This window comes from Gadus morhua, chromosome 20, assembly GCF_902167405.1.
Source record: "Gadus morhua chromosome 20, gadMor3.0, whole genome shotgun sequence".
NCBI classification, from domain to species: Eukaryota; Metazoa; Chordata; class Actinopteri; order Gadiformes; family Gadidae; genus Gadus; species Gadus morhua.
In genome coordinates, this window is record NC_044067.1 from 13,535,986 (window position 1) to 13,545,985 (window position 10,000).

The following is a 10,000-nucleotide window of genomic DNA, read 5'->3' on the forward strand; positions in this document are numbered from 1 at the left end:
CAGGACCCTATTCTCTCCAACCCCCCCCCCCCCCCTTCATCACCTGCCATTGCTTGGCTACAGCAATCCCCCGGGGAGATCCAGGTCTGCCACCGGGCTACCGTTGGCTGCGCTATATCGGCCCGGGACAGGATCCAACATGAAACGACGCAGGGGTAAATTAGGAATTTCCATGGAATTTCAGAGCAGCGCAGCCTTTGGACACACAGCATGGAGGCTAGGAGAGGACGGGCCAAACACTCCTGGTCCCAGTCTGGCCCGGTCCCGCGCAGGAGAGGAATTAGAAACTTTAACTGTTGGAATCTCGGCTTTCCCCGCCAGGAAAGAAGTCAAGCTTCACTCCTTTATTTCTCCTAAACTTTAAACTCCTAAAGTTTTAAGAGTATTTAATAGCGGCTTTTTTTTTTTACAAAAGGAAAGAAATATATTTGTAAATGTATAGAGTTGGATATTGTATATTTATCCGTCAGAATTATTTTATGTTGGTGAAATATATTTTTGTATTTTATGTACATAATAACTGTTTTAAAGTCTATTTGCCTTGATAAAAAGTAAGGTGGGCGTCTTGGGTCTGATTGGCATTTGTAACACGAATTGACTGGAGTGAAGCTAATTTTAATATTTTCTTACAAATGTCAACTGGAATGTTAAACAGCTCTGGATGATGAAACGCTGGAAAGCAATAGCATGTACTTAAAATAGCTAATATCTGCCAAAGATCATATTAAAGTATGGAGCGTTGTTTTAACACACCTACGCCTTGTCTCGTCTTGTTCTTCCTGACACAGTATTCCAGCAGCTCAGACCCTTCACTGCAATATTAAAAGGTCACACAATGGATATGTACTTGAAGCTATGCATTGTGAGCTGAGGCGCGGTGCTAAAAGTGATAAAATAGCGTCCCATTGAATGTCTCAAGGCATCAAGTGAGGCTTGGAAGAGAAGGGGCTTCAAAAATGTCACTGTTGAAACTGGAATTAACACACTCATGTATCTAAGGATCCAATTTGAAAGTAGAAGTACAGTTGATGTTTATTATAGTCATGGACCATTATGTAATAATCCAGGAATTGGGGCCTGAGCAAAACTATGGTTCAGAATCATTAGGGCATTTCCATGGTATGCTGGTGGTATGCACAGTCCACAGGAAGCGGAAAACACCACTGAAATAGAAAGCATTATATTGTCCTTATGGGGATTGACATTCCAAAAGCGCCAGATGCGCACGTATATTCACACAAAGAAGAACACAAACACACTGTGATACAACCAGAACAAACGACATAGATTGTAAATGTACAGTACCTCCTGTCATCCTTCATCTCACTCTCCACTCCACAAAGCAGGTAGTTATGTAACTCTGTGTAACTCTCACACAGCGACAGGGTCTATTTTCAGAGATGGAGGGGTACAGTGAGAAGGGCGGGGGGGGGGGGGGGGGGGGGCATTAACCCACGCCAGCACAGGGGCAGCAGGTGGTTCCGGCGGACATCTCTCTAGTGGCAGTGAGACGACACGGTGGGTCAAAGGTCAACAACTCACCAACACGCAGACACACTTCCGGGTGAGTTCCACGGAGGCCCTGCGGCAGGTGGGAATAGAGCAGAAGATCCCAGTGTAACGAAGCATTTCTATTCTGATCCCCGCTAGTAAAAACCTGCTTAAAAGGCCAGCCTCTCTGGAGTGGTGGAGAAATGTTGTAAGTTACAAGGGACGTGAGATAGAGGAGGACCCCAACCGATTAGACCGACTAGAATGGACATCCATCTCCAGTGCTGTTCCTTTTAGCCCTGTTGGCACCAGGCTGGGGCAGAACCGCTGGCACTGGATCTCAAGGTATTTCCCACCTGTCTGCATGGCTGTGCTCCCCAGTGACAGACGCTATGGCTAGATTAGATACGGCGGGCGAGGGAAGGGACACTTGCCAAAGAGTGTCTGGGGCCATGGGCAATACCCTCTGGGAACATGTTGATACATTACATGACCCCCACCACCATACCAAGAGGGACGCCACTTCTGACAATTCCCCCAGTTGGCATGGGCCTTTACCTTGCTGGCAGGACCTAGCTGTTGGCTGGGGAAGGTGCATTGAGCTGGAAGTGTTGGAAACTGGGCAGAGAGTCCGCAAACTGGGCAGAGTGCATCAAGAGGGAACGTGAGATAGTGGAGAAGAGGGAACAGAGAGGGAGAGAGAGAGAGAGAGAGAGAGAGAGAGAGAGAGAGAGAGAGAGATGGAGAGAGAGAGAGAGAGAGAGAGAGAGAGAGAGAGAGAGAGAGAGAGAGAGAGAGAGAGAGAGAGAGAGAGAGAGAGAGAGAGAGAGAGAGAGAGAGAGAGAGAGAGAGAGAGAGTGAGAGAGACAGAGGCAGAGAAAGACGCAATGTGAAAATGGAGAGAGAGAGATAGAGGAGCAGAGTGAAGAGAGTAGTAGAGAGAGAGAGAGACACACACACACACACACACACACACACACACACACACACACACACACACACACACACACACACACACACACACACACACACACACACACACACACACACACACACACACACACACACACACACACACACATATCCAGAGGGACAGAGATACATGTGAAGGGACTAGGGGTAAAAAGAGGATTAGGAATTGATATGATTGATGTGAGAGGGAAAATATGTCGAAAAGAAGTGCTAATCCACATTCGGTCAAACATGCATCATATCCCCTGGAGAAAGATTTACTGCAGAGGACCCCCCCCCCCCCCCCACTGCAAGGTGGTCCGTCTAGGAATAGTATGGGCAGAGACAGTCACAGATGTGCGTCCACATCATAAAGCGACAGAAATACATGGAGGGGCCTAATGCCAGGTTCATCTTACCCCACAGCCTGCACTACCCTGGCCTCCAGATGTCCCTGCTGTCAGTCCAACAAGGGGAATAAGCGTGTGTGTGTGTGTGTGTATGTCTGTGTGTGTCTGTGTGTGCGTGTGCGCGATTGTGTGTGGTCGCCTATGTTTCATGTTTACATTGTGTGTTCCTATGGGTCCATATGTGTCTGTAAGGGTAATTGCATATGCAAGTGCATATGTATGCACTATTTGTGGGGTGTTTATGCTGGTTAGTGTAGGGATGTATGTATGTATGTATGTGTGTGTGTGTGTGTGTGTGTGTGTGTGTGTGTGTGTGTGTGTGTGTGTGTGTGTGTGTGTGTGTGTGTGTGTGTGTGTGTGTGTGTGTGTGTGTGTGTATGTCTGTGTGTGTGTGTGTGTGTGTGTGTGTTTTTGTGTGTGTGTGTGGGTGTGTGTGTGTGTGCGTGCGTGCGTGCGTGCGTGTGTGCGTGCGTGCGTGCGTGTGTGCGTGCGTGCGTGCGTGCGTGCGTGCGTGCGTACATGCGTGCATGCGTGCGTACGTGCATGCGTGCGTGTGTGTGAGAGAGAGAGCGAATATGATAACTGGGTGGGACTGTTTACGTGTTAAACTCTGATGACTGCTTTAATGTATAATATGTATATATCTCATAGTCGAAGAACTAATCACATACATGTTTGCATGTGTTTATACATGGTCATGTAGTAATGCGTTCCTACTACTGCAGAACAAATGTACCTGACCTTGTGGAGGAGACTGCTGCCAAGTAGATACCAAAAGTTCATTAATCTAAACTCGCGCTAACAACGGTTATTACATTACAACCTCTAAACAGGGCTTGAATAATAATTCCCATCACCCTTATCAACACGACTCATCTCTGACCTCACAAACAGTACAAAACCATTTCCTACCCAACATGACCAGTTAGTGTGAAGATATCTCTCACACAACCAAGGCTGTCACTTCCCCATATCGGTGTATGAATGGTTGTGTCCACAAACACAGCCCTAGCAAGGGCAAGGCCGTACCTTGGACAAGGATACATTTCACACAAATGTACGACTGCCGAATGACCGCGAATAACACTGCCGTGAGCAATCTCAGGCAGGCTGACAGATGTTTAAAGCAAATACACACCCTGATACACTTGCGCAAACACACACACACACACACACACCGATGTGAGGGTATGCTGGGAGCAGACCCTCTATAGCCCACAGTGGATTTACTGCTTGTTGGAGTCCATGTGGCTGGAGGGGCCGGCTCAGTAGCAGGTGCTAGGGGGCTCTCTTAGCATTTCTCCCACAAGGAATGGTTTATTACGGCTTCCTGACTGGTCTGACAGGAGAGAACAGAACTAGTGTGTGAGTGGGAAAGGTCCATTTAAAATAACAAATACATGACACAAATTCTTCCAGATCAACGGTGATTTGGTGGAAAAATTCCTAATGTAATACATAAAGGCGCTGAAAGGAAAACTCACATTTTTGCGAGGCAATACCACAAAGGTATTATTAAAATTGGTACTTCCAAGATTGTCTCTTTGTAAGAGACGTGGCAGTGCTGCAGGCTATCCACTTGGCTGTGGAGCAAAGGAAAGAGGAGGACGATGATGCTCAGTGAAGACAGGGGAAGAGCGGTGATGACATCCCCTTACTCCCAGCCAAGGCATCAGACTACACAGCTGTGTGTCCTCCTGTCCTCCCATGAATATTCAGCTGCACAACCATACATCAGAGATGATACGGTCAAAGGCTTTGCATTGCATTGCACTTTACTGGGTCGCATTCTTCTATGATGTTTCAGGAGGAAATGCACATGAAATAAAAAAGAGTAGTGTCAGTGTATATCAAGCTCTGATTCAGCAGATTATTGAACATGTTCGACAACATCCATGCGCTACATTTGACGTGGCAGAGCCTCTGGCCGTCAGTCAATCATTTCCCTTGAGCTGTAACCGTTCTCCTAACTACCGCCTTGAAGCACAGCGTTGGACTGTAGCTACAGTGCAAAACTGCAGAGATGATCTCAAAAGGCAGGTTGGGATGGTGCACAATTTATTTGTTTTTTCGACCACATAACTGCCATTTACTGCCCAGTGAAATTCAAAGGCTGAAGTTTATGATCTCCTGGTTGCTTGTCTAACCATCAGAACGAAAGCCTGAGAAAAATCTTCTTTGTATACAAGAGCTCAAATTGAGGGAACATCCTTCCTTCCTCCTAGTAGTCCATTACAGACAGATGCTCGCCGTGTGTTTGTGTGTGTGTGTGTGTGTGTGTGTGTGTGTGTGTGCATGTGCGTGTGCGTGTACGTGTGCGTGTGCGTGTGTGTGTGTGTGTGTGTGTGTGTGTGTGTGTGTGTGTCTGTGTGTGTGTGTGTGTGTGTGTGTTTGTGTTTGAAAGGGCGAGAGAGAGAAAGAGAGAGAGCTTTAATGATAATGGCATCTGGCCAAGTGCCAGAGCAGAGGGACAGGTAAAAGTTAGCATAAGAGAAAAAAGGAAATTAGACAGGAAAACTGTAAGTCGATCCAGACAGTAGCGGCACTTTTCTACATGTGTGTGTGCGTGCGCGTCTGCGTGCGTGCGCACATGAATGTGTGTGCATGTGCTGATACATAAACCCAGCAGATTCCAGATGGCCTTGTGCTGTCTCTGCCGACCCGGCCGCGCCTCCCTATTGTCAGACGGCGGTGTCTGGCTCCCATCTGCTGAGCCCGCGACGACAGTGAGACAGCTCTGCCGTTTCCGGGTCCTCCCATCCAGAGAACCTGCCCTGACCCCCTGACCTCGGCTCACCTTCTCCTGATTAGCGACCCCCGTGATCCACGAGGGTACAGAGGTGGTACATTCCAGAAAGTGTCATCCAGCTGATACCACTTATTTGCTTTAGATTCAGGCACGCTTTAGCTGTAATTTTTCAACCCCTGTTCTCTATATTAGGGGTGTGGAACGTAGCCCGAATGCTAGGGCTAATTCGGGATCCAAAATAGATGAGTTGGCGTGTACTTTCTGAACCTGGGGGTCCGGCCCTTACAAGTGGGCCTGGGGCTGAGGGTTCTGCGTGCGTCAGAACCAGAAGCGTCGGCGCTCAGGACTTCCTCCTGCTCAGTCTGCCCCGACAACAATGGACTTTGAAGTCTGAGACAGAGCCAGTCGTTGGTGTGGGTGAACGCTATTTCAGAGCGGGAAAAAGGCGGGGAAACATGAACAAAAATATAATTTGATGCATACAGGCGATCAGATAAGAGAAGAGAGGAGGGGGGAGAAAGAACGAGAACATGAGAGCAAAGAGAGAGAGTAATCTCACCCTGACTGAGCGATATGGCCCTGAATAGTCCCCCTCTCTCTGTTTAAATAATGCTGATAAGAGCTAAACGGTCTTTTCAAGAGTGTGGAAACTCACAGCAACAAGCAGCAAGAATGTCCTTCTGTGACACTTTGATCCTAAATCGTTCCTGCACTTCCTCTACAATAGTCCACTCAGCTAAAACCAGCGACTAGCGTCTGGTTCCCATAAATATATACTTTGATTACCCCCGAAACAAATTCCTCCCCTCATGTGCTTGAACCGACAGGGTGTCTTGCACATGGTCTGTAGCTAAACAAACGGGCCCGAGACATCTTCATCAAAGTCTGCATTGAAAACCGTAACCAGAAAATGTTGGAAAGACAGCAAATCAGTAATTGAGGGCGAGGGCATTTGGGGCCCCGTACAGGGCTCCCAGTGTGTTCTGCTCACTGTCTACCAGAAATTAGGGAAAGAAAATCTGCCCTATTCTTAAAACCACCATGAAGCGATATTCTGGTTAGAGCTCTGATTTTGCACGGGTCGACTCTGCTGGTGGAACATCCCTGATTCAGCGGTATGTACTTCAGTTTGACGACGACTAGGACAGTGCACATGTTAAAAGTCAATGCTGAATCGAATTCAATTTTATAGTCAATGGAATCCGCAGTGACCATGAAACCGTGCGCAAATGCCCTCAGTGTGTTTAGTGATAAAGACGCCAGACTACGACCATTGTTAATTATTAAGTGCCGACAGATGTCTGGCCTTCCTCCACCACCTCCTCCTCCTCCTCCTCCTCCTCCTCCTCCTCCTCCTCCTCCTACTCCTCCTCATATGCCTCTCACCCGCCCATTGCCTTCACTTCGCCTCCCCTCCTTATGTTTTACTTCTGCCAAAACCACCCCTCTCTTTACAATCACAGCTCCCCCTCCTCCTTCCTCCCCCTCCTCCCCCTCCCCCTCCTCCCCCTCCCCCTCCTCTGCCTCCCTCTCTGCTTGGTCTCCCAATACTCCAGCACACCTTGAGCACTGTAGTCAACGTTCTCACCCCCCCCCCCCCCCCCCCCCCCTCACACACACACCTACCCCCCCTCAAGGCCTCTGGCACGGGGCGCTGTACGTCTCACTCTCTCCCAAAGACGTCACGGCCCCCTCTAATCAATGGATCCCCTGTGGCGTCGGATCCGTCTCTGTTCCCCCACTCCCTGCTGCGGCCCCACATAGCCCTCCGCCCTCTGCCCTCCGCGCCCTGCCTGCCACCGGGCCCCGTGGCCAGGCTAGAGGGAGCTGACCTGGAGAGGCCAGTGGCGGCACCCTGTCATTAGGAGCCGAAGGTGGCCCCCCCCCCCCCCCCCTCATAATTTACTGGGAGCAGGCCCCCACCTGAGGGCCTGGGCAGGTCAGTATAAGCAGAGTTTATTTATGTAGCACCTTTCAATGACACAGAGGGCTTGACAGCAATAAAGTTAAGTACAATAAAACACATACACATAAAAAGAAAGTGACAACACAGAGCAAACAGTGTGGGACACAAAAGCTTGTTGAAAGACACAACTCGTATCGGAAACAGGGGAGTGTGTGAGTCTGGCGAACGGCATGCTGGTGGTGGTGGTCAACCCTATGGCTGCGTTACGTTGATGACTATGTTGTATTGTTGTACCACGGAATGGGAATGAATCCCAGGTGCATCATGCATGAACACATGTCAGACAAACACACCGTGCACACACACACACACGCACGCACGCGGACACAAACAGAAACAGACACATTCACACAGACACACGCTCATGCACATACACGCTCACGCTCACACAGACACACACACACACACACACACACACACACACACACACACGCACACACATGCACACACACACACACGCACACACACGCGCACACGCACACACACGCGCACATGGTCACACATTAACACACACACACACACACACACACACACACACACACACACACACACACACACGGTCACACATTAACACACACAAACACACACACTAGCTTTGTGTTCTTTGTGTTGATGCTAAACATGTTTAGCATCAAGATGAGTTGCTAGTGAAAGGGCAGCTGAGATTGAGATCTCCCCTATCAGCCTCTCTGTGTGTCTTGATGCGTCTCTATGTGTCCCTTTATCTAGACTGACCCCCCCCCCCCCCCCCAGCCCCGTCCCACAGCCTCACCCTACATCCCCGGTCACTATGTCTGTCCATCAACCCCAGTTTATTATGTAGACCTTGTAAGTTTGACTCTCGATAGTTTGCTGTTATTAATTTGTCTCTCTGAAGACCATCTTCCAGTTCAAAATGCCCTGTTGGGATCACATGGTAACGAAGCCAAAGGACTCGGCCTGGTTACGGCTGGTTCCCTGTGAATCAATTTGAAACTCCTCTGCTCTCTCACAAGGTTTATTCGCCCTGTAACTTTCCGCCTTGCGGGTGCTGGCTTCACAAAGAGCCACCTATTCCTGTAGACGTCATTACAGGCACACTTTAAGCAAATAAAACAAAAGCCGCGAGGTCTTCAACCTTTTCATCCGTCGACTTCAGTGAACCCAACATCACAAACATTTTCCTGAAGCTCTACTAAATAAAGTTCTTAATTCTCAGCAGGAAGGTGATGGGGGGGGGGGGGGGGGGGGGTAATACTCACTCACCGCCTCACAATGAGCTTCTCCTCAGGGAGCCACGACGTGCGGAGGGACCGTTTCATCCACGGCTGCAGGGCAGGGGGGCAGACGACCCTGCATAATGAGGGCCCAGTCCAGGCAGTGAGAACAGGCCCCACGGTGTCCTGCCCGCACTCACACAAACACACAGGAGTTTATCACCGCAAGCCCCAGGCTGCTGGGGACGGGAAAGGGAAGTGAGAGATAGACTCAGAGCATGTAAAGGTTTAGAAATGGGGGAGAAAGACAGAGAGGGAGCGAGAGAGAAGGGGGGGGGGGCAGAGAAATAGAAAGAGAGAGAGCAAGAGACATTGGGAGAGAGAGAGAGAGAGAGAGAGAGAGAGAGAGAGAGAGAGAGAGAGAGAGAGACAGAGACAGAGACAGAGAGCAAGTGAGTGTGACATTGTAAGAGAGATGCGAGAGAGGACTTAAAGAGTATCAAGGGAATCACAAGTCAGAGAATAAATGGAACAGGAGGTTCCCAGAGGTCTCCAGCTGATCCAGGAATCCATGCCTTCGTTCCAGATGCTGTCCGTTCTTGCCCAGGGAGGTTTAGCCTTTGTTAGCGGTACTTAGTTAGCAAACAATAAATTCCCATGGTACGGGCTGGGATGAATGAACATCATTGATATCAATAACTCCTGTGTCTGCGACATTCCCTGTCAAGGGTCCATAATTCACGCCTCAGATGGTGCCAAGGAAATAAATACGTGGATTTGTCTTCTGTGGCCGGGATTACCTGCACCACTTTTTCAGCGGTTGACTTTTTTCTCCCTCTGTCAGGGAAGCCTGGGAGGATATGTCATAAATTGCTGTCACATTTAAAAGGATTTCATCATTCTGCCTCTACAAGCTTTCATCCTCCTGACCCTCCCTCCCTCCCTCCTCTACCTCCCTCCCTCCCTCATCCCTCCCTCCCTCCTCTACCTCCCTCCCTCCCTCCCTCCCTCCCTCCCTCCCTCCCTCCCTCCCTCCCTCCCTCCCTCCCTCCCACCCTTCCTCCTCTCCCTCCCTCCCTCCCTCCTCTCCCTCCCTCCCTCCTTTCCCTGCCTCCTCTCCCTCAATCCCTCCCTCCCTCCTCTACCTCCCTCCATCCCTCCTCTACCTCCCACCCTCCCTCCTTTCCCTGCCTCCTCTCCCTCCCTCCTCTCCCTCAATCCCTCCCTCCCTCCTCTA

General features: G+C 49.6%; 1 protein-coding gene across 1 annotated transcript in view; it reads left to right on the top strand.

Moving 5' to 3' along the window:
• The window catches only part of rgcc (regulator of cell cycle), a 5,549-nt gene extending 4,793 nt beyond the window's left edge, over window positions 1-756 (top strand). Inside the window, exon 5 of the mRNA XM_030343824.1 lies at window positions 1-756. This exon is cut by the window's left edge and continues 181 nt beyond it. The gene's annotated coding sequence lies outside the window, so the exon portion shown is untranslated.
• Window positions 757-10,000: the final 9,244 nt, after the last annotated feature.